Source organism: Artibeus jamaicensis, unplaced genomic scaffold (assembly GCF_021234435.1).
Source record: "Artibeus jamaicensis isolate MK-2021 breed Jamaican fruit bat unplaced genomic scaffold, CSHL_Jam_final contig_3182, whole genome shotgun sequence".
Lineage (NCBI taxonomy): Eukaryota > Metazoa > Chordata > Mammalia > Chiroptera > Phyllostomidae > Artibeus > Artibeus jamaicensis.
The window spans coordinates 2,983,636-3,010,283 of record NW_026521742.1 but is presented as its reverse complement, the minus strand read 5'-3'; the positions used below and the strand labels follow the sequence as shown (position 1 = coordinate 3,010,283).

General features: G+C 38.7%; 1 protein-coding gene and 1 pseudogene across 5 annotated transcripts in view; one reads left to right on the top strand and one right to left on the bottom strand.

Annotated features, from left to right (window-relative positions):
• Positions 1 to 26,648, top strand: part of AUTS2 (activator of transcription and developmental regulator AUTS2) — a 1,159,817-nt gene that overhangs the window by 28,976 nt on the left and 1,104,193 nt on the right. The gene's annotated exons all lie outside the window — the stretch shown is intronic.
• Positions 19,857 to 20,490, bottom strand: LOC119042031 (heterogeneous nuclear ribonucleoprotein D-like; annotated as a pseudogene).

The following is a 26,648-nucleotide window of genomic DNA, read 5'->3' as shown; positions in this document are numbered from 1 at the left end:
TTGAGAAGCAATAGCAGTTTGAGAGTTGCACCTGTTTTCTGTCCCATTTAAATATTTTAAAAGAAGAAAAAAATAGTATAACACCTGGGTTTTGGTCATAACAAGACCAGGGGATACAGAAAAGAGCTATTTGGTGAATTGTATCATGTTTAATGTTGAAGAACTGCTGACAGTAAAACAGCCTAGTGGTTAGTCAAATGAAAGAACTTCTTAGCCAGGTAACACAGGCAAGGGCCACTCAGTTTTCTTCGGGTATATAATTAGTCCAATTATAGATAACAGTTTTCACCCCACAAACATACATACAGACTGATTGTCTTATTTTTTTGCATTCTATGGCAGCATGTTTGTTGAATTGCTTAAATCCAAAATAACTTTACATGTTGTGCTGCTGGCTTATCCTTCCTTAGCTCCTAAAATCCTTCAGTAACACTGTTCATTACAACAGAATTAGGTATGAGTGGTCCATCTTGAACTGCTACAGGTTTACTTAGCGAAATACTAGAACCTGTTATATGTAATATTTGATCAGGATAGCTTTATAATTCAGTTTTAATTAAAGCTTTTCTATTCTCTGACTTCATATGTTTCTTTGGGGAACAGAAATTTATCAAATATTGTAGCTTTAGTAATGCTACATTTTAGGGTTGGATAGATTTGGGAAGAAGTGGGCAGTCAGTGGAATTAACTATTATTAATGGGGGAAATTCTTTGTTTAATTGGGTATTATTCTTTTGTGGATATGAGGGAATTAGAGGGCATCATTGTCACTGAACTCTTGTTAAGTCATATGAGGCCTTTCAGATGTCTCTCACTTATTTTGAACTTTTATATGTACTTCCTTGCATTATTCACTATTCTGTCTTAGAAAAAATAAATATTTTATCTCTCTAAGTAGATTTTAACTTAGTGATTATGTGTTCAAGGTCTTTATAGTCTTGTCATTATTTAGCATACTGAACACATAATAGACACTCACTAAATATTTGATTAATTGGAAATGTTGATTAATTTCAAGTGTTGGATCCCCAAGGGATCAGAAGATAGAATAAGTCTGGAGTCAGAACTCAATTCATGCTTGGAAAGGTAGGAGTATAAAAATGGATCTTCATTTTAGGTGTCAGATCTTCTCTTTCGGCTTGTTCTTTATATTCTTATTCTCTCTCTTTTTCTCTCAAATTTATGTTCACATACAGCTGAGCTAGTTCCTTAAAATTGTAAGTATTCAGAATTCCACAGTTAAAAGAGAAATTTAAAGATACAGTACACTGCTTAATGGAAAATGTTAACTGAAGTGAAACTTGAGAGAAGCGTTTATTATTGCTTTTAAAAAGGAAGGAGGTCTGGACTTCCAGTCAGAATGGTAGTATAGGCAGACATGGCTCACCTCTTTGCACAACCACATCAAAATCAGAACTAAAATGTAGAACAACCACCACTCAAAACCATCAGAAATGAAGTTGCATAGAAGTCTGACAACTACAAAATTAAAGAAACCACATCCGTCCAGACTGGTAGGAGGGGCACAGACAGGGAACAGGATGGTCTGTCACCCATACGTGGTCATTAAAACTTCAGGAGGAATATCTTGGGAGCAAGGAGTCCCAGCCCCACACCAGGCCTCCCAGCCCAGTTTTTTGGTGCTAGGAAGATAAGTCTCCACAACTTGTGGCTACAAAAACCAGAGGGGATTGAGTTAGTGGAACAAATTGCTGGAGCCTCAGGCAGTGCCCTCTTGAAGAACCCACACACAGACTCACCTACTGAGACTCCCTCTGAGCTCCAGCACTGAGGTAGCAACTTGAAGGGCACCAGTGGCATAAAGGGAGGAACTGAAGTGTCTGGCATCAGGGCAAGCAGAGGCCATTGTCCCTTTTCTAAACCCTTCTCACACAAAGTTGGCAACCTTGTGCCATATCTGAGACTCCATCAACCTGGCCAACACTGTTTGACCCACCTTGGAGATCACCATAGACTCTGCCCCGCCCAAATTATGGGCCCACCCAAGCTGCTTTTCCACATGAATAATAGTCTTGGCTCATGCTTCACAGCTTCCTAATCTTGTCAAGCAACAATTGGCTTCAATGAGCCCCAGGCCCAGCAGTAGCAGCTGCCAACCTAGATTCATGACCTGGCTTTGCCTGGGAATCTCAGGGAAGCCCAGAACAGGTAGCAGCCACCTCAGATTGCTTTATATAGCTCAGGAACGGTGGCCCCTGGGCAAAACATAGGTGGGGGCTGACGTTGGCCTGTACCACCTAGGAAACCCCAGGGACAGCACACTCAGTGGACAGCTACAGACCATGTCAGAGAACCCTCACTCTGCCCCTGTACAGCTTATCTTCCTCAGAGGGCAGAGGCAGCCAATCCCTGTAGCTGAGTGGCCTGGGTAAATCCCTCCCACTGACCTGCCAACAGCAGTTAAGGCTCAACTATAAGAGGAGGGTGTACTCAGCCCACACAAAGGGTGCACCTCCAAGTATTCAGCTTGGTTGATGGGGGAGGCTGTGCCACTGGACTCTACAAGACACTTACGACATTAGACCATACTACCAAGATATGGAGTCAAAGCAACTCTATCTAATACACAGAAACAAATATAGGGAGGCTGCCAAAAACGAGGAGAAACATGGCCCAAGTGAAAGAACACATGAAACCTCCAGAAAAAGAACTAAATGAAATAGAGATAAGCAACCTATCAGATATAGAGTTCAAAACACTAGCTGTGTGGTTACTCAAGGAACTTAGTGGGGACCTCAGCAGTATAAAAAGGTCCAGTCAGAAATGAAGGATAGATACACTAATTGAAATAAAGAATAATTTACAGGGAAACAACAGTAGAGTGGAAGAAATTGATAATTCAGTCAGTGATTTGGAACATAAGGAAGCAAACAACGTATCACAACAACAAGAAGAAAAAAGAATCCAAAAGAAAGAGGGTAGTATAAGCAGCCTGTGGGACAACTTCAGGAGTCCAACATTCACATCATAGAGGGGTACCAGAATGATAAGAGAAAGAGCAAGAACTTGGAAATCTGTTTTGAAAGGAAACTTCCCTAATTTGGTGAAGGAAATAGACATGCAAGTCCAGAAAGCAGAGAGAGTCCTAAACAAGATGGATGCAAAGAGGCCCACTTCAAGATACATCATAATTAAAATGCCAAAGGTTATTAAAGATAAAGAGAGAACCCTAAAAGCAGCAAGAGAAAAGCAGACAAAGAGTTCCCATAAGACTGTCAGCTGATTTCTCAAAAGAAACTTCCGAGATGGGGCGGGAGTGGCTGGGATGGGAGAAATAGACAAAAAAAAGTACTTGAAAAATAATTAAATAAAAATTAAAAAAAAAAACTTTGCAGGCTAGAAAGGATTGCCAAGAAAAATTCAGTCATGAAAAGCTGGGACCTACATCCAACATTGATCTACCCAGCAAAGCTATCGTTTAGAATCGAAGGGCAGATAAAGAGCTTCTCAGACAAGAAAAACAAGGAGTTTGTCGTCATCAAACCATTATTATATGAAATGTTAAAGGGACTTATTTAAGAAACAAAAAAAGATCATCAAAACTGTGAGCAATAAAATGGCAATAAAGTAACAACTATCAGGAATTGAATCTAAAAAAGCAAACTAAGCAAACAAGAGGAACAGAGACAGAACTGTGGATACAGATAGGGTTTTAATGTTTGCCAGATGGGAGGCTGGTGGAGAATGAGTAAAGAGGTGAGGGGATTGAGAAGTACAAATAGGTAGTTACATAATAGCCATGGGGATACAAAGGTAATGTATAAGAAATGGAGTAGCCAGAGAATTTGCATGCATGACCCATGAACATCAACAATGGTGTGGGGATTGCCTTGGAGTATGGAGTACTGGGTAGAGGGCAAAGGGGGGAAAAATCAGGACAACTGTACTAGCATAATCAATAAAATATAATTAAAAAAATAGGAAGCAGGTCTCACCACAAACATAATCACTGAAAGATATCTGCTAGTCAAATAGATGCTGCCCTTAATCTGTCTGAATCAAATTCATTCTTACCATCTACATTTGGGTAGAGGGAATATTGGAGGCTTTTAGTGAATGGATGAGTGTTATCAGTTATCTTGAAAAATCAGGATTTTTTGGCCTAAGGGAGAGGGGTCAGAACTGTGGAGGGTTCATCATCACACTGGGAGAAGTGGATCTATCAATGTTTCTTCTGTAGAAGAGGCTGTTCAGGAGACACATGGTGCCTGTTTTAAAGCATTCGTAGGGTTAATTTCAGGAAGATGGATTCAGATCCAGGTAGTCATTCCTACTTCCACTGGAGGAACAATGGCATTCTGTGTTTAAAAAGTAGATTTCTAAGAGTACTGTCTTAGGGTCTTGAGTTCCAGTTGTTGAATGGTGGGCTCACTTATCACTCTTCTGAATTATTGTAATGGAGGTTTAAACTTGAATTTTCTCCATCCCAAAGGGACTATGATTGTATTAAATATGAATTTCAAGGCAAAGTGTTCTGAGCAAATCTAGTCATGGTTCTAACTCCAGATTTGCTCCTTGTAAATTCTTTTTCTTTTTAAAGCCCTCAGTCTTGGGTGCTGTTTACTTAGTATTTAATCACATGGTCATTACATGTGTTGAACTAGAATACAATAAGCTAGTCTAGTCCTCTAGGTGTCCAGGTTTTTCCTTATAGTCTGAGCTCTCAAAGGTAAGGTCACTTAAAAGTAGTATCTTGACATTTTTCTCATTGCAGTTTGCCTGCGTATGTGGTGATCAAAATGGGAATTGAATTCAGTTATTTGGGATATACAGGTTTTCATTTCAAGTCACTTAAGTGACATCCTTAAGGAAGGTGTTTATGCTTTACTTAACATAGGGTACCCCCTCCACCTATCTCTCTTTTTTTTAACCTGTCAGTTTTGAGACTGAAAAGGTTTTTGTGATGGCTAAAATACGCCTGAGAGAATAATATGGTTTCCAGTTAAACACTGGAGATGCATCTTTACAGTAAATGGGTATTTTGTAAAAGAGGTTTTTTTGGAAGGGAGGGGAGAGAAAGTAGGGAGTGGAGGCGTGCACATGGAGTCAGTCTTATGAGGAAAGCTGAAATGAATTCTTCAGCTTCAGAGTACCAGAGGGCACTGTGGATTAATGTTCTGGCTCTAATTCAGTGTCCCGTCTCTTCAGATACTTGGCACTGATTCGTTCATCTCAGAACTGAAGTCTTAAGAATTAAGAGGAGAGAGAATGGAAATGCATCATTTTCTCTGCCAAGAGAGGTACTTAACTGGGAACAGAGGAGGGGACGTTAACAAATCAAGCCTTGGCAAGGAAATCTGTCATGAATCAGCAATGGCTTGTGAAACCTCTGTCGTTGTCTATTTTACAAAACTAAACATTAGCCACTAAGATTGCTTGTCTCTTGCTTACCTTTAGGATCAGCTTCAGGTCGCTCTGTGGAGGGAATGAGGTTTTTTTTTTTTTTTTATGTACCCATTTTGACAACATTAGGTAATTAATTTACAACTGGCTCAATTAGACTCTAGCCCATACAGTTTGTGCGTGGCCTTTTAAAGAGCCTTTGATTTGATGCTAATTGAACTGGTTGTAGCAGGGACAGGCAAACAATTTACATTTATCTTTGGCAGGACACAAGGGCTGTTTCTTCATATGGATAGCTGCATTTTCTTTTTCTTCTACCAAGTCTGGTACTAGAATGTTGTGTTATTATTTTAATTTTCTAATTTAGAAAACTTAGAAAATGACAAAAGCCACATATACTGATATAAATTGGAAGAGTTAGATAGGTAAGCAAGAAAGAAAATAAAGATCATAGATAATATAAATACAGCCCAACCATTCACAACCCGGCATTCATCTTTCTATACTTTTCTTCTGTGTAAGGGAATGCATGAATTTGTATATATAAATGCTTACATATGTTTTGTGTTTTTACAAAAAATGGATCACATCGTACAAACTGAGTTGTAATCTGCTTTTTTCCTACTTAATAAGTTGGAAACACTTTTGTCATTTCATAAAGTGTTGTTCTACAGCATTTTAAATGGTTTATACAGTAATTCATTGTGTGGATATACTAAGCATATTTAAACTGTGTTATTATTTGATACTTAAGCTCATTATAGGTTTTTCATATTATAACCAGCATTGTGATATATTTTTGTTACTGATTTTTTTGTTAAGTTCTTTAATTATTTTAACAGATAAAATTTGAGATTACTTTGACAGGGTCATGCATGTTTTCAAAATTTTGATGCATATTGCCAAATTACATTTCTCAGAGGTTGTGTCAGTTTTCATATTCACTAGCAGTATATGAGAGTCTTGTATTTATTCTTGGTATTCAAGAGCACAGTTGAGAAAGCATTGACTCAAAGATGGGCTACATCATAATCAGTGATTTTGTTGTTGCTCCTAAAATTTATGTCAACCATGTAAATAAATACTCTTCCAGTAACAGGTGAAAGAAGCCAGTTTACCTCATCTAGTACAATAGAGTATTGGTTTTTTTTAATAATGATATTTTTTTGGTAAAGGTATGGAATAAAAAAACCAAGTAGCTGTTTCATTAAGAAAGAAGTTTTCTTTTTTTTCCTGCAGAGAAGATTCTGAAACAATGTCTTTCATAGGAATAAGGACCAACCTAAGGAATATCGATGTAAAATCAAAACAAGAGGTGGATAGCTTTGCTCAGTTCACGAGATAATATTTTATCTTCTTGTGGTGGCAAAGCCCATGAATTTGTTGACTGTTTAATTGTGACTAGAGGAGCAAGATAAACTCTGGCATCTTCATGTAGGGTATATTTGGAGAAGCTTCACAGCACCTTGTCTGAATTTCTGTTTGGGTACCTAATGCATCATTCTGTATTTTCCTCATTGTTCATGGAATGAGTACTACAGATTTGCAGGAGAGTTAGGATTGAAGAAAAAGATCTTTCAGATTATCTGGGACACCCCCCACCCTCAAAGTATTATAGCTGAGGAGACTAAGGCTCAGAAAGATTAAGTGACATCTTGCTCAAGAACTAGTTAATGATCAAGGAGAAGTTGGAGTTCTTATATCACTGTAGTTCCCAGATTGTTATAGTACTAGGGTTTTTCCCAGGATGGTATTTAGTATGATTACATTTAAAATAAAAAGTAAAATTCTTATATGCAGTGCAGCTTCCCTAATTCCCCCTTTTTTCCCTCTGGTGATATCAGCTTCAGTTTTTGTTAAAATTCAACATACTCTTAATTAACATTTCTTTTTTCCTTTCTCTAATATTTTCACCTTTCTGATTTTGTTCTCAATAGACGTTTTAACTTACTCCCAGCAGTACTGCCATCTGGCTGTCGGAAAGGTATTGAATTGACCTCTTATCTGGAGATCCGAGTGATGGTCTCACCTGCCCCAGGATCTAGGGATTTAGCCAGGAATTGAGGCAGGTACAGCAGAGGCTTCCCCCAGGGTCCAGGTGCTGGGAGAAGCCTCTACCCATCTGTGATTTAGTTCATGGTGGGGTACATATGTGCCTTGTTTTCCAATAGAAGCTTCTGAATACAGTTTCTCTTTGAAACCTTACAGTTTGCCATTCCAAAATACTGTCTGTAGCAAAAGCTGGTATTAGGGTAAGCCAGGGGAAAAAGGGAATTAAAGAGAAGTTTTAACATATCTGTGGTTTAATTTTTTCCTGTGACTTTTTTCTTTTCCCTTTCTTAGTAAATTATTACAGAGTTTTATTAAAATAGTGAGTTCTGGAAATTAGACACCATGGTAGCCAGACCAGCTTGGGATACTGTACTCTTAGGTTCCATAATATTTCATAGTACATCTTTTTATTGTATGTTAAATGATAGGGAAGTATAATAAAATGTACCTAGAGAGTACTTATATATTTTATGCCCTGTAACATTTAGTACTTGATGCTAATGTAGCAGATCTTGACTCAAAAAAGAACAAAACTGATTATGGCCCAAGAGGAGGATGACAAGTACTTTGTTGCAGGTATAAATTCAGCAAGAATCATAGAATTTGTGACCCTAAGGGGACTTCATAACCTCTAGCCCAAATCTTTATAAATGGGGAAAGAATTAGCCTCTGGTCCTGGGTCATTCAGCAAGAGAGAGAGAGAGAGACAGACAGACAGACAGACAGTGAGAGAGAGAGAGCAAGTGAGCAGAAAAGCAGGTGAGTGTGCACGTGAGCTGTGAGCTGTGGGCTGAACCTAGCTAGGACTGACTGACTGCTCTGCTGGGCTTTTACATTTCTGATCATAGGCATTTAGTCTAATTTCTGCTTATAAGAGCATACTCTTTGATGTTTTGTTGGCTTGAAATCTGTTCTTGTTCCCAAAGGCACCGGAAGACTACTATGTTGGTCATTTTTCTGGTTGCAGGGGTCATGCCATGATTCTTGGGGATGGGTTTGGATATGACCAAAGTGAACGCTATGTTGTGACAGTACTTTGAGAATCATTATGAATGAAATGACTTATCTTTTTAAGAAAGCAGTGAAGTGACAGTAAGGGGACTGACTGTAAGTTGATAAAGCCATTGACTCTGGATGGAGAGAAGCCCCAGGTGGCAGATGGTCACAGTCTTCTGCAGCTGCATTGTTATCTTTGCCGTCTCTTGTAGCCTGTATGAATGATCTTGGTCAAGCACTTAATCTCTTCATCTTTAGTGTCCTCTTAGGAAATCCAGGGGGGTAAAGTGGATGATTTCTAAGGCACCTTCTAGGTCTTTAACAATTATTCTTCAAAAGGAGTATCTCTATAGAAGTTTATCCACATGATCAAATAGTCAAACATGGATTTCTTGCAGTCCATTTTATTACTCTTTTGATTGGTTTTCATGGCAATTTGGAAAATGTCTACAGATTTGACTGTGATCAAGCTGCTAAGAGTTATTTACAGAATATCCACCAGGTGCTTGGGGGCTATAAAAGAAATAGTGTCCAGCTCAAGGAGACTAGAAAAACTTCTTTATCTCTCACACTGGGGACGTAGGGCATTCTTCCCTTCCACTGGATTTAAGGTCTGTGAGTGCAGAGCTTTTGTCTTTCTTTTATAGGGCAGGGCTCAGAAAATACTGGTTTCAGGAATGAAATAATGAATCCATTGTCCGCCTTGCTTGTATATATTGAAGATTTCCCACTGAGATGTATTGTTTTCTCCAGTTGGTAAATGCTGTTAACTTGAATAAATTTCCCAGAAAGTATTCCTTACCTTCTGTAAAAGAATGAGAACAAGGTACTCTGGGGCTAAATGAAAAACCCATAAATACTACTGGGTTGGCCAAAAAGTCTGTTATCTTTTTCTGTAAAATAACATTTTCCCCCTTTCACCAATAGCTTTATTGATTTAGGTATTTTGAATATGTGGGCTATCTCCCACTATTGGCTTCTAGTGAGTAGAGGCTAGGGGTGCTGGTAACCATCTTCCAATGCATAAGACAGTTCCACAGCAAAGAATTATTTGGCCAAAATGTCAAAACTTTGCAAAACCACTTTTGACATGTTTGATCAGTCACAGCACGTTCTCCATACACTGCACAAATTTTTTGTGTTTCACTTGTGTTTTTACCTTTCTTGATGTAACAAAGTGCAATATGCTAAAACTGTTACGTGTTTTCTATCTTCAATATTAAAGTACCTGCACAAAAAATCACCAATTTTGATTTTTTAAATGCAAACCAATATGACAGCTATCACAATACAATCATAAAACCTGTTTTGAATGAAGTTAAAAGACAACTAAGCACTACTATAGCCATTGTATTGAAAAAGTATAACAGAATTTTTGGCAAACCTAGTACATTTCTTTCTTGGAAATTCACTTTAATAATAGCATATTGAAAGCATTGAGATGTCTGCCTAAAAATATCTTTAACTCAGTGTTTCCCAAACTTACTTGAACCAGAATCCTATTCATTCTACTCCCCAAGGGAATAGTTGTTAATATCCTGCAGAACTTTGACCTGTGAGGGAAAAGGCTGGTAGGGGGAGTAGTAATGTGGAATAAATCAAAGCAGCAACTTTTGTTAAGAATAATTAATTTCTACTGACAGAACATGCATGTTAAGCGCTGTTTCTGTCAGCTTTGTGTGAAATGGTAGGTGGTGGGTTTCAAGGTTTCTTTTTTTTCCCCTTAAAAAAATTAGTCACAGACTAATTTTTGAAGATTTAAGGTTAGGCGGTATAGAGATTAAAGAAAGTGGCAAGTGATCTAAAAGTTATTTTATCATTTTGTAAGTTGAATGATAGAGTTTTAATTTGTGTCAAGGGCTGTCCTGCCAGGTATTGTGTAGAAATAATGATGAAAGGAGTCTACGTGCTACTTCAGGGGCTGGCTGTCCATTGGAGGAACCAGACATGTATGTGAACAGATTATAGCAACAACGAGCTCAAATGTGCAATGAACAATAATGGGAGAGAGGAAGGAATGGTGTTTTTCCCCCAGTTTGGAACAGGGCTGCTGTTAATACAGAAAGCCAAAACCATATTAGTTGGATCCCCTCTAGGTTCGCCAAAGTCCTACTAATGCATCAAGACTAAGCTGATTAGGCTTCTGTATGCTTTCCCTCCTTTAGAATTAATCATATTTTCTGTAGTCCGAGCCTAGTTTACCTCCCTGTCACTGGCCTTATGTTCCTGTACCTACAGGGCCTAAAGGAACAGTGTGTACCAGTACCCACAGTACGCACTGGCTGTTTTGTTTAGACAAAGTATTGGGGCTGTGACAGTTAACTCACTTTAAGTAAATTCAGTAAATAAAAATAGTTTATACAAAACATAGATTGAGAAGATGGTAGTATTATTAAGAGCATATTTCCTTTTGATAGCTTCCTTTCCTCCCTAAATGCCTACATGTGACTTAAGTTGAAAGAATTCAATTAATTTTTTTTTGTGAGAGTTCAACAATTCCATATCATGAAGTGTTTTTATTTCACGTAAAAATTTCGTAGTTATTAGTTTTTGCAGGTCCTTTGTCTTCTGTCCTGTATCTCATCTGGAATATCCTAAGATAAATTGAGTTTGGTATTCTGTTCCCTACTAGTGGTTGTGTTTGATGCCCAAGGTCAGCATTTTCCTTTAAAGTATTTGTAGCCGTATGCATTTTGGGGGTGGGTGTGGAGTTGATTCCCAGTATGGTTCAATGGAAATAACTGAACTGCAAGGTAGCTTGGTTTCTTAGTTCATTTTCTTTGTGACCTTTTTTGTGTAAATTATTTAACCTTCCAATAATTGAGGAGGTTGGACCAGAGTTAACACAATCTCTTCTGTTGCTAATCATTCAGTGATTGTCTGGGGAGGATTCACTTATAAAAGTAGATGTATTTTTAGGTTGAATGGCTTTGTTCATTTAATCTCTGCCCCCCCCCCCCCACTAGCCCCTTTTGGAGTAGAAAGGCTGCTTGTCCAGGAGTATACCCAGCACTCTCAAAAGGCTGCAGTTCTTTTTTTAAATTTATTTATTTTAATTGTTCAAGTACAGTTTTCTGTCATTTACTCCCATCCCAGTTCACCCCCCAGTGCCCAGTCCCCACCTTCCTCCCATTTCCACCTCCCTTAGTTTTTGTCCATGTGTCCTTTATACTTGTTCCTGTAAACCCTTCCCCTTTTCTCCTGAAATTCCCTCTCCTCTCTCCTCTGGTCCGTCAGCCTGTTCTGTATTTCAGTGTCTTTGGTTATATTTTGCTTGCTTGTTTGTTTTGTTGTTTAGGTTCCTGTTAAAGGTGAGATCATACAGTATTTGTCTTTCACTGCCTGGCTTATTTCATTCAGCATAATGCTTTCCAGTCCCATCCATGCTGTTGCAAAGGGTAGGAGCTCCTTCTTTCTAATGCATAGAATTCCATTGTGTAAATGTACCATAGTTTCTGGATCCATTAATTTGCTGATGGGCACCTAGGTTGCTTCTAGCACTTGGCTGTTGTAAATTGTACTTATCCTATGTTTTATTTTGAAGGGAAGATCCCCCCCAAAAAAGACAGCAAAACAAGCTTGTTCATATTCATGAGTCAGGACAAATTCACCTCATTTTTTTTTTATGTGAACAGTATACATAACTATATTCAATGAGGTGCTGCGAAGTCTTAACTGCAAAAGAAATAGTTGGTTGTAAATTCTAAATCTAGGAGGAATTGTACTTTTTAGACACATTTTGAGTTTTTTTATCTGCTGTTGAGGGAAGCAATTGCCTTGGGTGGAAAGGCCTTGTTTATAGGAATATGGCTCCTGGCTTTATGATGAATGTATTGTGTATCCCTGTATGTGTCACCAAGGCTTTATGAATCTGAGTGTCCTCAATGGTTAGATTTGATATTAATCTGATTATGAATAGCTCTGTGATTAGACAATTCCAGGCATTTATTTTAGGCTCTTTCCTGTTCTTTTCCTTGAAAGATTAATAATATCCCCACCTCCTCACCTACACAACCTCAGACATTGTTGATTTCTGAGGGAAAGGAGGATTTTAAAACTTTAAATGGTATATTCAAGAAAATTATGTTGTGTTAGTTATCTATTGCTGTATAACCACATTGCCACAAACTGAAACTTTTTGTGACTTAAAATAACATTATCCCATAGTTTCTGTGGGCCAGGAGTCTGGGCACAGTTTAGCTGGGTTCTTTGCAAGGCTGCAATTAAAATGTTGCCTGGGATGGAGTCTCATCTGAATGCTTGTCTGGAAAGGGTCTGCTACCAGCTCTCTCAGGTTGTTGGTGGAATTCATTTCCTTAAAGCTGTAGAGCTCTGATGGTCTTATTTTCTTGTTGGCTAGGGGCTCTCTCTGCTTCTAGAGGCTGCCTGTAGTTACTTGTCACATGGCTGCTCACTTTCTTATAGCCAACAAGAGAGAGACAAGGCAGATTCCAGAGTCTGGGAATATAGTCACATAATCATGAACATCTGTCATCTTTGCCGGATCCTATGGGTTAGAAGCAAGTCACAGATATCTCCCGCAGTCAAGGAGAGAGGACCATGGAAAGGAAGGGCATGGACACCAGGAGGTGAGGATCGTAGCCACACATATGAAGGACAGAAACCATATTTAAGATATTGTGTTTGTTTCTTCTTTTGGATCTGTGCTTCAACTTCTTTCTTTATGTTAGAGCCTCAATGACCATTGATTGACTGTCTGACTTAAAGTACTTTTGTTCATTCAAAACTTCCAGCCCTGTGGTGTTTTTGTACCATGCTCTTAACAGATATTAGTGAATGTAAGACTTGACGTCTTTTCATTCTTCTGCCTCGCTACCCAGATGTTAGGTGCGCATTGTTTGTTGAGGGATTGTAACTATTGTTCCAATAGCAGCATTGGGTTAATTTAAAGTTCCCTGCCATAGACTGAATTATATACCCCCATTTATATGTGGAGGTCCTAACCTCAAATGTGATGATAGTTGGAGATGGGGTCTTTGCTCCCAAAGAGGATATTAGATTTAGATGAGACATGAGGGCTGTGTCCTCGTGATGGGATCAGTGCTCTTACAAGGAGAGGCACCAGAGTGAGAACCCTTTCCCTCTCATCTTTCCTCTCTTCTTTATCTTTCTCTTTACCTGTGACTTTCCCCTTGCCATGTGAAGGTACAGAGTGAAGGTTGCTATCCACAAGCCAGGAAGAGAATTCTCATCAGAAACTGAACATGCTGGCACCTTGATCTTAGGTTTGTAGCCTCCAAAACGGAGAAAGTAAATGTCTGCTGTTTAAGCTTACCCAGTCTGTGGTATTACATTGTGGCAGTACCATTATGTCTGATCTGACTAAGACTGTCCGCTTTCCCCACCATCTTCTTATTCTTTCTCTTTCAAGAGCAAGAGATAAGAACAAAGTGCAAAGGTTGCAGGATGACAGTGACCCCCCCTGGCAGCCAGTGAGCCAGGGAGAATGGGGTTTAATTGCAACTATTCCCATTCTTTGTTTAGCTTTTACTCAGAACTATTTGTGGAAGACTTCCAGATTTTTTCTTTTTCTGAGGAGACTGATATCTAAGCCATAATGCCCTTGGTTTTTAAGTACAACTTATTAGACTTCCAAACAGGAACACTTAATGAAAACAATGTTGCTCTTGAAAAGCCTCAATGGTAGGAATTTATATAGTGAATTCTTAATTTCTTATTCCCGAGTCTCACCTTTTTTTTTTAACTTTTGAAATTCAGTTGTTTGCCTGCTCATTTGTTAATTTATTCATTCATAGGTCAAGATGTAGAGAGCTTAGTACCCTTCCCCCAGTTTTCTGCTTTTCTGACTTTGGTAAACTTGCTTCTTCTCACTAGGTTCCCTCTTGGTAAAATTGAGATAGTCACCTCTTTTTAAAAAAGAATGAAATCATTACATAAAACTTTAAGTATGTAATACAGGTACTCACTGAATGGCAATTTGACTAATTGTGGAGGAATGATTAACTTGTTACATGTATTTATTCAGTTTCATTTATCATACTAGCAATAGTACCATGATATATTAGAAGTAAGGTGATAGGCTAGGAAAAGGATTCAAGGAATCTCATCATCTTCCTTCTGATAGAAAACATCTTGAATTCTTGAATAGGGGTTTAAAAAATATTTCTAGGCCATGTAAATTTTATTTGTTTTTTTAAATTTTTTAAAAAGATTTTATTTATTTATCTTTAGAGGGGAAGGGAAGGACGGAGGGAGAGAAATATCAATGTATGGTTGACTCTTGTGCATCCCCTGCTGGGAACTGGCCTGCAACCCAGGCATGTGCCCTGACTGGGAATCGAACCATGATCCAATTTTATTTGTTTTTAATAATTACAGTCAAAATTACCAAACATTGAAGGGTTTTTTATTTTTATGTATCTTTTTTGACCTGGCACTTCATTGCAACTTAAGGACTCACTAGTGGTTTAGAGGGAGGATCTTAGAATTTAAGAAGTCCCTCCCTTTCACTTTATAGATTCATTGGCTGAGGGCTTTGTGCCCTGATAGCAAGTCCTGTGAAGGAGAGGAAACAGGAGTCATAAATCTTATCTTTTATACAAACTCAACATTTTCAGAAATTTTATTGGAAGAAACACTAAACAAAATTTGACCCATGAAGCCTGCTGGATTCAGCCTGAAATACCTGTGCCTGCATGTGCCGTTTCTCCCTTGAAATGACTATAGTTGCTTTCGGAGTCAAGTGTCAGACTCCCTATTGTTCAAAGTTCAGCTTCCTAGTTGGAGGTGGATTATGTGGAATTTTTGGGGGGGGGGTAGGGAAAGAGAGGAGTGGAAAAGTGACTTCCAGCTTAGGGCTCTTGCTGTTCTTCTAGGGCATTTAGGACCTGTGAAAACACGTTCAGTTCCCTGAATGGTAACACTTAAATAGCACTGACTTAATTGAAAGGGAGAAGACCAAATGGATTAGAGGTTTGGACTTTATAGTGATGGCTAGTGGCCTGGTGGTGTCTCCTGAAATGGTCTGGATTCCCCCCACCCCTTCTTCCTCTTCCCTCTTTCCTGGGCTCAGAAGTCCTGGGAAGAAGCAGGAAGGACCATTAACTAAGATTCGATGCTGAGGGTTCCTGGGTGGACTGGCATTTCAGAGGAGTGGTAGGCCCCCAAGCCTTTTTAAAACCAGTATATTACAACCTGACGGCTACCTGCAGCTTGCCAATTACCCAATTATGACACAAATTTGCCCATTTAAAAAAAGTAGACTGCTACTGTTCTTCCTTATACAAGGATTTTAGTCACTGTACATCTTGTGTCTTTAAATAATGTATTAGGAACATTTTCAAGTCTGTTAAGTGCTTTTTTAATGAGAGTGTGAAGATTTTAATGGGACTAGATTGCTTTTCATGACATTTCAGAGTGACTTAATTGTAACAATGTTGAGAGTCTGTATTTTAAAGTTTGCTAAGTATGTCTGCTATGGATTATAGTCAGTCACTTAAAAGGATGGATGGATGGATAGTGGAACCAGACAGCTTTAGCTCTTTGCAAATACAATTATAGCAAACCAGGCATAGATCAGGTGTCTCTTGAACCTTTTAATTAAACAATCAGAACAGAAGCCAATAACTGAGGCTAGTGGGGAAAGTTTCACAGATAGTTTCTTTAAAACTTTCTTGGGCAGCATCATGTATGTGTCTGAGGGTATTTCCTATCTCCTTTTACAGAGCCAGGAGGCCAGGCTATCTTTTTTTGTTTATATTTCCTTTTAGTCCCTGAACTCTTCTGTGTTCACTTAGAAATGTACCTGTCTCGTGTCTCATCTTTCCTTCAGATATTTTATTGTGTTCCTAAACTACTGTCACTATCAGATTAACAGTTTACTTTTTTAGTGATGAGAATTTGAGATTCATTGTGAAACTGATTTTTTTGGTATTTTTTTCATTACCATTTATTCCCTTTACACTGACCCCCCCATAGTCACCACACTGTTCTCCGTGTCCATGAGCCCTTGTTCCTTTTTGCTTGATCCCTCCACCACCTAACTCTCCCACCCATAGCTGTCGTTCTGCTCTCCATCAATGAGTCTGTCTCTATTTTGCTTGCTAGTTGACTTTGTTCATTAGATTCCACATATGAGTGAAATCATAAGGCATTTGTCTTTTTCTGTCAGTTTTTTTGTCTTAAAAACAATGAGGTTATTTAGAGCTCTTTTCTTTCACAAATGTTCTTAGGATTTTAGAACCTATAGTAGATTTCTCAAAATTATGTCAGATTGTTTGGTACTTCCAACACCACTGGTGGTAGGGATTTGTATTAGTTTCTTAGGACGGGGATTGCTCTAACAAACTACTACAGAGTGGGTGATGTAAAGCAACAGAAATATGTTCTCTCATAGTACTGGAGGCTAGAAGTTTGAAAATCAGCATGTGAGCAGTGCCATGCTCCCTCTGAAACCTGGTAGGGTAATCCTTTGCCTCTTCCCAGCTTCTGGAGGTTTGTTGGTTTGCAGCTGCTTAGCTCTAACCTCTGCCTTCATCATCACAAGGTGTTCCAGTGTGTCTCAGTGGTCACATGGCAGTTGTTTTACGACACCAGGCATATTGGATTAGGGGCCCCATCCTATTCCAGTATGACCTCATTTTAAGGAGTTACATCTGTAGCAAACCCTGCTTTCAAATAAGGTTATATTCTGAGGTACTGAGAATTAGGATTTCATTATATCTTAAAAAATTAAATTTATTGGAATAACATTGGTTAATAATGTATATGAATCAGATTTAAAATTGTATAGTACATTATTTGTATATTGCCTTGTGTGTTCATCATCCAAAGACTAGTGTTGCTCTATCACCGTATATTTGACCCCCTTTACTCTTTTCATTCCCCCTTACCTCTTCCTCCCTGGTAACCACCATACTGTTTCCTGTGTCTGTGAGCTTGTTTGTTTTGTTTATTTGTTGCTTTCTGTTTTATGTACCACATATGAGTGAATTCATATGGTTCTTGTCCTTTTTTTGTCCGACTTATTTCACTTAGCACGATACTCTTGAGATCCATCCATGTTGTCACAGGTGGCAATATTTCATCATTTTTTATGGTAGAGTAGTATTCCATTATATGCATGTACCAAATTTTCTTTATTTAGTTATTAGTTGCAGGATGCTTATATTGTTTTCATGTCTTGGCTACTATGAATAATGCTGCAGTGAACACAGGTGTGCGTATATCTTAATGAATAAGTGTTTTCACATTTTTCAAGTAGCTACCCAGAAGAGAGATTGCTGGATTATTTGGTAGCTCTGTTCTTAATTTTTTTGAGGACCCTGTATACTGTTTTCTGTAGAGGCTTTTCCAATTTACCCTTCTACCAGCAGTGTATGCAGGTTCCCTTTTGTCCACATATGCTCCAACACTTCTTATTTCTTGTCTTCTTGATTATAGCCATTCTGACAGGTCTGAGGTGGTATCTCATTGTGGTTTTAATTTGCATTTTCCCTATAGCTAGTGTAGTTGAGCATCTTTTTCTATATCTCTTGGCCATTTGTGTATCTTCTTGGGAAAAGTGCCTTTTTCGGTTTTATGCCTATTTTTAAACTGGGTTTATTTTGTTGAGTTGTATGAGTTGTTTACATATTTTCGATATTAGTCCCTTTTTGGAGGTATTATTTGCAGATATCTTCTGCTATTCGTTTGTTTGCCTTTTTGTTTTGGTAATGGCTTCTTTTGCTGTGCTGAAGCTTTTTAGTTTGATGTAGTCACATTCATTAATTTTGAGCATATTTTTTCTTTTTTGGTGGGGACACAGTTCAACCCAAAACAGGATTGTACTTTATAAAGTACCCAGGGAAATTCTGAGGTAGTCTGTACAGGTTCCCAAAGCATGGTTCCTGGTCTACATGAACAGAATCAGGGAGAGCACTAAAGACATTGTACACATTATAAAAATGGTTAAAAGATGAAAAATAAACCCCAATTCATGTACTCCCTACTCAACTTAAGAAACAAAATATTACCAATACCTTTCAAGGCCTTGGGAAGCCTGAGGTCTTTATTTAAAATGCAGGTTCTCCTCTGAGAGGTTAGGTTAAGGAGATTCAGGACAACAATGAGTATTAGAATTTGGTAAGGTCTCCCCCACCCACCCCACAAGGTATATTTTTAAGATGATCTAGAATATTTAACTTGGGAGTGGGATGGGGTTTTTTTTCCTATTACAGAATAAAAAGATGTGAGGAAAGGTTTAATGACATTTTTTCTTAGTGTGGTGGAACAGTAATCACTCCTTTCTGGGTTGGTTTCCTCAAAAATATCACCTATAATATTCTGAATTAGTTCATGTCTATGGCTTAGAGAGATTTTTAGTGGCATACCCTTGGATATTCATGTGCATAGGTATGTAAGTATGATGGTAAGTGACCTATTATTGATTATGCTCCTTATATTATTTTTCTCCTGGGAGTTTTGTGAAGATTAGTATCTGCTAGATGATTTTAAGTTTGCAAAATGCCTTGAGTTCCTTGGAGGAAGTATTATATAAATGTAAATAAATTATGCAGCACCTAAATTTTGTTGTTCATTATTTTTTTTATAGTGGGTTTCAGTTAAGAACTTAGCACTATTTATGTTGAATGGCTGGGGAAAGGCCTTAATCACTCAAATAAGTGGGCGGGAACAGTGTTTAGGCTGGAACCCATGAAGGAATAAATGGAGGGGACTTCTGGAAATTAGTCAGTTTTTTTCCATACAAGGAATCATTTATTCGAGGTTCAACATGAAATGATACAAATAAAATTTGTATAGTTCTGGCTGGTGTGGTTCAGTGGATTGGGTGCTGGCCTGTGAACCACAGGGTTGCCAGCTCAATTCCCAGTCAGGGCACATGCCTGGGTTGTGGGCCAGGTCTCCAGTAGGGGGCATGCAAGAGGCAATCACACATTGATGTTTCTCTTTCTTTCTCCCTTCCTTCCTTCTCTCTAAAAACAAATAAATAAAATCTTTAAAAAATTTTGTATAAACACAAATTCTTATTGAATTATAACAGCAAAAGACAAATCGAAAACAAAATTAATTGGTGTTTATATATTGTGTGGTAGAAAGTCTTTTTACAAAATATCTTAGATCAACAGAAGACTATTCTTTAGTGTTGTCCTGCAGGATGGGTTACTTTAGCAATCTCCTCCTTTCTCCAGTGTCCTCCATTAGTATGGCTGATAATTGTTTTGGTGATTGCCATTCCCTTGAGACAATTTGCTGTGAGTGCTCCATTGGCCACTGTAGTCTGCACATCTCTGTCCACATCCATAGTTACCATAGTTATACCCAGTATAATTATAGCCACTATAGCTTTGATCACTACCATAGGCACTATTGTAATATCCATATCCTTGATCATAAATAGTTATTAAATCTTTGGTTCAGTTTTGGCCCTGACCTTGACCACCACCCCAGTACCACCTTACCCTTCAACCGCAATACCTCTTCTTCTTTTTATTGCTTTTATTGCCTCTATATATATCACTGGGTTGTATAACTTTGATCTCACACTTCCCAGAACCAATTTGATGGTACCTGCTTTCTAACAATTCTTTAGTGGCTCTGTATCTGTATATGTAACAATGCAAAAACCTCTTTTTTCATTTGTTTTTGTATCCATGGGAGGTTCAGTTATTTTCAATCTCTCCAAAGTCTCCAAAATAATTTTAAATGTTTTTTACCAGAAGTAACTGGGCTCAATCCACCCACAAAAACCTTTTTTGATGTGCTCCTTCCCTTTGAAAGCATTGGTCCTTTTGGAGTCTATCAATTTGCCCTCCAGTTTGTGTTCTTTCAGTTCTAAAATTTTATCAACACACTAGTGGCATCTTTGAAAAGCACAAATCTAAATCCTCCTGATCTTTCAGTGACTGGATCTGTTTTAATTGTGCAGTCTACAACTTTCCCAAATAGAGACAAATAGTAAGTCAGATCTTTCTTATATGCTCAGTTCAGGCCTCCAGTAAACATTTTACTGTAATCCTGTTGATTGTTGCTCCCATTGATCTTGGATCCCTCTGTGAATTGCTCTGTGTTCCTGTTCTCTTTCACGTCCTGCTCCATGGGGGAGGAGCAGTGTTATGTGCTTGGAGTGGTAGCTGTGGTTGGAGTCTGGGCACAGTGCGGGGAGGAGCTTTGTATGGAGCTGGATTTAAAATGGTTGCAAGAGTGAGATTGGTCATTTTCCATGGCACTCACTGAACTGAGCTCTTTTAATGTCTTTTATTGTGTTTACATGGTGCCATTAGAGAATAGGCCTTTTTATTTTTTTAAATCTATTTACCGTTTGTCTCAGACTTTTAGGTGCCTTGGAGCTCTCTGGTTTTCCTGAGTAAGCTGGAAACTTTTTTCTTTTTTAAGGAGTTTGTCTTTCTAGGTATGTGGGGAGCAAGGAGGCTTCTACAGACCACAGAGTTAGGTTCCAAAGTACCTGCTTAAAATTGTTTTTTGTCTGTTACACAGAGCTTTGTGTTTCAGAATATCAGGTGTACACCATCCCAGGACCATTAAAGAGTGGAGATAAGAAATGAAACCGCTTGGTCTAGTTGTGCCTTAGGTTTGCTATGTTGTCAGAATCTCATCAATATACTTGTTTTTTTTTGCCCTTTTGCTCCATAAACAAAGAGTCACTTTATTCTCTTCCTATGGCTGACCCCAAACTTGTAACCTTTCTCATTTATTCACATGTCTATTAAGCACTATCTGGTGCTAAGGAGTAGGCATTTGTGAATTACACAGAGTTCTTGATGCTTTGTAGCTGTCTGTAGGAGACACGGTTATTAAAGAAAAAAGTCAGAACCAAGAGCTGAATAGTTATAATTAGATGAGGGATGAACAGGATAATCATAGGCTCTTTGAGAGTATGGGGAACCTAAGGTAAGAGGAACCTAACCCTGTCCTAGCTGTTTTGAAGAGCAGCACTTAGCAAAATCTGGGAAGATCACTGGGAATTAGCAAGGTAGGTATAAGAATAGTAAAGGAACATTGTGTTCTAAAAAGTATACCATAAAATTATTTTTTTCTGTTTTTTCTCTGCCCTTTTCCTTCCCCACATGGTCTTATGTAGAGGCACAATTCCAGCCATTCAAAGTGGGCCAGTTTGCTACACTTGGGTGATTGGAGGTTGGAGGCAATGGGAAAGGGGTGGGAGTTGAAGCTGAATATAAGTTAGATGGCAAGAAACCATAGTTTTGTTTCACTGGGATGATTAACTCATTAAATTGGGCTCCTGACATACTGTTTCTATAAATTGTGCTCTGGTAACCTTTTTGGAAGTGCAGGGCTATCTACAGACACTTGAGTGTCTGGAGTCGGTTAGGAGCTGGGGAAAGACACGCTTGCTAAAGGAAGCCCTTCTCCACACTCTTTCTATCTGTAAGAGATAACAAAGCATTAGTATACCTTAAATTTTAGATATAATTGCTTAAACTTCTTACATTCAAATCCCTGGGAGCCTGTTAATGTTAAAAATGCACTTCTCATCCCAGACCTATTGACTTAGAATCTTATCATAAGGATCCCTGGTCATTGTCAAGTACTCTGTTGAGAGCCACTGCCATGATGACATAGATTGCCAGTGGGTCATTCAGAGCTTAAAGATGAGGACTTTCACCATTTTAGCCCCATCAGGCCCCTGCTTGATTTCTCACCATCTTTTAACACTAATACCAGCTACAGAATTTGTAGGGCCTAGGGCAGAATGAATACGCAGAACCCATTGTTAAAAAATTGAGAACTTCAAGAGGGTGACAGCAGAGCATTAAATCAAGTATGGGTTCTTCTGAGTGCTGGGCCTTGGAGGACTGTACAAGTAGCCAGTCCTCGAGACTCTACTCACCCCCCTCTGTTTGCCTTTTAAAAGTGAGTTGCTTATTGCTCTTTGTGCCCTACACTGTTCTCTGCCTTTGTTTCTTGGGTTTAACTGTGTGAAATGCTGGTTTTCATTTCTTCTTTGTTACCTTGCCTTACTTCATTTTTTAATGTACTGTATTAGAATCCTGTGCAAGGCTGTGTCCTTTGAGGGCCCACTCTTCTTATTCTTATATCTTCTGCCTTTAACTGAGGCTCTGCCACTGTCTCCTTGTAAGTTCTCTGGGTAACATATTTTAACCTGAATATTTTTCTTAAAATTTAATTAGGTTATGGACCACTGGGAATACAGATTTGGGTCAGAGTGAGGTGTTGGAGGCCGTGTTGTCCCTGACAATATTATGTGAAAGGGACAGGGCTTCCTGGGTGTGACTAGTGGGGAACAAGGCTTGAAATGTACTGAGGACATTTCTGACAAGTTGTGCATCCTCTGTGGTCAACACCTTTGGAAGCTACCCATTCCTCTGATAACCAGTGTTTCCTTTCTGGATCTCTAATTGACCTCTTGATTTCCTGGTAACAACAGCTTTATCTAAGCCACATAAGTTCAAATGTGCTATTAGCATAATCTGATGAAGTATTTCTTATGATGGGAAGGTGACCATTTTACTCAGTGGTTAATATTTGAAACCAGATATTTTGGATTGTTGGAGCTGGTGTGCTCTGGGGAATTCCCCAAAGCAGGATGCATTTGGTAAATGCAGTCATAGTTCTGTGGGCTGAGAATCAGACTGTATACTTGAAAGGACTGAAGATTCCTGTTTTGAGGTAATCAGAGATAGCTATGAATTTGGACAAGAGATCTGTGAAACCTCTCTATTTTACAGATGGATGAGCCTTTATTAAGTTCAGAGAAGTTAAACATTATATTTAGGTTGATTTAGATATTTAGTGCCTGAGTTGGCACTGCAATCCATTATGCAACTCCTGAGGCCTCAGTAAATATTTGTTCAAAGATTATTCTATTCTTACTTTTAAGGTTATCATCCGGCTTTGACCTGATGGAGTTAATGAAATGAAATATGTGCTTCCCCTTCGACATTGTTATGAGGAACTAAAGTGGGCAGGTTGTCTGAAACAGTACTGTTCAATTGAAATAGGTTGAGCTACACATGCTGCATTAAAATAGCCACTTTGAAAAAGCAAAAAGAAACAGGTTAAATTAAGTTTAATTATTTAACGCTATATATCAAATCATTTTAATCATTTCACCATATTAATACAGAAATATTACTGAGATATTATCTTTGTGTGTGTGTGTGTGTGTGTGTGTGGCTAAGAAACTTTTCTAGGTGTCTTAAACCCGTACAAGCTTGGTGATTGGTGTGATGATACAGATTTGGGGTATAAGCCGACTTATTTCTTTTAGTGTGTCAACTGAAGGGGTCAGGTGAAATTGTAATACTCTGACATGGGTTTACTCTACAGTAAACTGTCTTTGTGCTAGGCATATGGAGGTAGTGCTTGCAGCCTCTTAGGGGACAGAAATCACCTTGCACAAAAATGTGGACTGTCAGTCAAGGAGAATCTCTCCAATGATGATATGACTTGTCTTTCAACCCCTGTCTGCACAGAGAGTTTGCTGGTGAATTACAACTTTGCTCCTCTTCCAGAGAAGTAATAAGGAACGTGTGGGTTTTTGAGTAAGGTTACTAATCAACCTGTGAAATTTTCTTGGGCAGTTTAATTAAATTCTAAGCAAAATGTAGATAGTGCAATCATTCTTTAGCCTAGGTAGATCATAGAAACTAGCAAATTAAGGCAAAAGACCCACACACATATTTGTAGTCAGGTCTGCACCAGTTTCTAGGTAAAGGCTAATATATAATTGGTCTTCAAGGTGTAATTTGAATGGAAGTTTTTCTTTTGTTTTTAAGATCACTGCTCAAAGTCCACTGACAGAATACAGGGAGACAGCCTTGATTAGATTAGGCTAGATTGGATTAAATCAAATGGTTAAAGCCTTTGGAGCCTCTAGCTTGTAGGAGACCCATAATGGCCTTTATTGTATCCCTAAATCCTATTAGGTAAGTTAATCTTATTGAAGAATTCAGATCTGCATAAAGCAACATTGCCCTGTACTCTCTGTGGTGGTCTCTAGCCCTGAAGGTGAACTGACAGATAAGAACTTTCTTAAAATAGGTTTGGTTATTTTGGCTTGGGGCAAGTTATTCTAAATAATTTGAAAGTAGATACCTAGGGAGCATTCCACATAGAAAAATGGTTTGTCTCCTGGCTGCCCTTTGGCCTGGTGGCTGTTAGTAACTGTGCCAGGGATTCTGCCCTCCCCCCCCCCCCCATTTTGGGAGAGTCAGGAGTGATCTGCGTTAACAGTTGTAAAATCAGCTGCTCTGTCATTGTGGCAGGTGTGGGAGTGGATAGATGGGTGGGAGCTTTATTTTTTAAGCTTTATGAAATCATCTCTTAACAGCCCATATCCATTTTAGAGGCTGACATTAAGAATCATATCCTGAGTATATATATATAGTTGAAACACCTAGATGCTGGGAGTAAAATAAAGAATCTTGGAACTAGGAAGCTGGAGGCATCTTTATCTGTGAATTCCTGGGCATGTTTCTGGTTTTACTTTTAAGTTTTAGTTGGCTGTTGACTGTATCTACAGTGACCATATTTTTCTGAAGTAAACATCCTTTTTGTCGTGATTTTTTTCTAATGTGTGAATTTATGGGCAGGCTAATTTTACAAAGGCGTATAAATTACATCAAATTTCATTATAGATGGAATGTCTTTTGGAAAAAAAGGAAGAAATAGAAGAAATTGGCACTGTCCAGTTCTGACTATATGCTAATTGCATCCACAATGAAGACTGAAGGAACTATGGGACAAAATAGTAAATTTGACGTAGACCTTTGCTAAAGGTAGTTTAGTTAGATATGGGCAACTTCAAGATGGGTAAGTGATTGTTATGTACTCCATAATGTACTGGATTGGCCTCCAGTGATGTGGGGAATGTTTTTTTTAGCATCTTTGAAAATCAGATGTATACTGCCTTACCTAGGAGCTCAGTGTCCATCCATTCTGTAGTAACTTACAGAACCAGATTCTGTAAGTTAACTGGTTCACGAGCAAAAAGTAAGGCATCTGATGTTTTATCTGGCTACTGGGTGAAGAATAACCATGAGAAGATTTCTGCATCTGACGGGCGGAGGTGACTCAGGCCTGGGTACTTCCAGTGCTGTTGTGGAGTAGGGACTTTTTTCTTGATAGAGCCTTGTTAGCTCTTATTCCTTCATGTGGGCTCTGCTCATTTTTTGGCCAAGACATGAGTTGTTAGTTCTTCATTTAACCTTTCTGATGGGCAGATCTTCACTTGTGTCCTTTCCCCAAAGACTAAAGAGAATTTCAGGTGTAGACCAGACGTGCAATCTGAAGAATGATAGATTAATGGTTTTGATTTGCTTTTAGGAAGAAAAGCACAACTAGCCCTTTGGATGAAGATAATATCTCTCTTCAACCCTCCTCTGTATCAAGTGTGTACTGTTCTCTTCCTGTATAGCTCTTATATTTTCAAGAGCGAGGGTCATTGACAGAACACTTCTCACTCTTGAATTTCAGAGCACAGCAGAGTACACACGTCTGAAGCAAGAGGCATAATTTTCTCAAAGTGTAGTAAGAATTTAATTCTCTGTATGTGCATGCATATGCTCACAAAATTGTTTTTTTCCCTCATGCTCTTTGAGGAGGAATAGGATGCTTTTTACTTTTATTGATTCTTGATTGCCCACTTGTCTTTGTTAAGAAACAGCTACTGGAAGAATGTGTGTTTATTTTGTCCTTATGAACTTTACTCCTGTGGCCTTCCGACCTGAGAGTCTCCTTGCCTGCCTTGTCCTTTGCAACAGCCCGGTTTAGTTCCTCTGGGCTTCTTCTTCCCACTCTATGAAGAAGACCTTCTTGCTTCAACTTTGTATCTATTTCTTTTGAGACAGTTCCAAATTGGAAGAGGTTGGGGAAGGAATTTCAAGGAGAAAATTGGATCTGGTTAGGAGAAATTTGTACAACTTCTGTATTCTGTACTAATAGTTCTCAGATGCTTTGAGATCACAGTATGAGACCTTGGTCTGGTGAACTTGGAGAGATGCTTTTACCAGCTGTCAGCCCTGTTTCTTCTCTCCATACCGTCTCTGCTCTTCTCACCCATTTTGCCTGGTGAGCCTGTTTTTTATAAGTCCGCTCACTCCTTCTCTCTTTTAAAATTTTCTTGATTTGCTTTCCACATAAGCTTCTCCCAGTCTTCCTTGGTCCCTTTGGGATTGAGGAGAGCCGTCCTCCCCTCCATAGTTTGTTGGCATGCCCTGGGGGAAAGGAGGACACAGACCCTTTCATGTTCT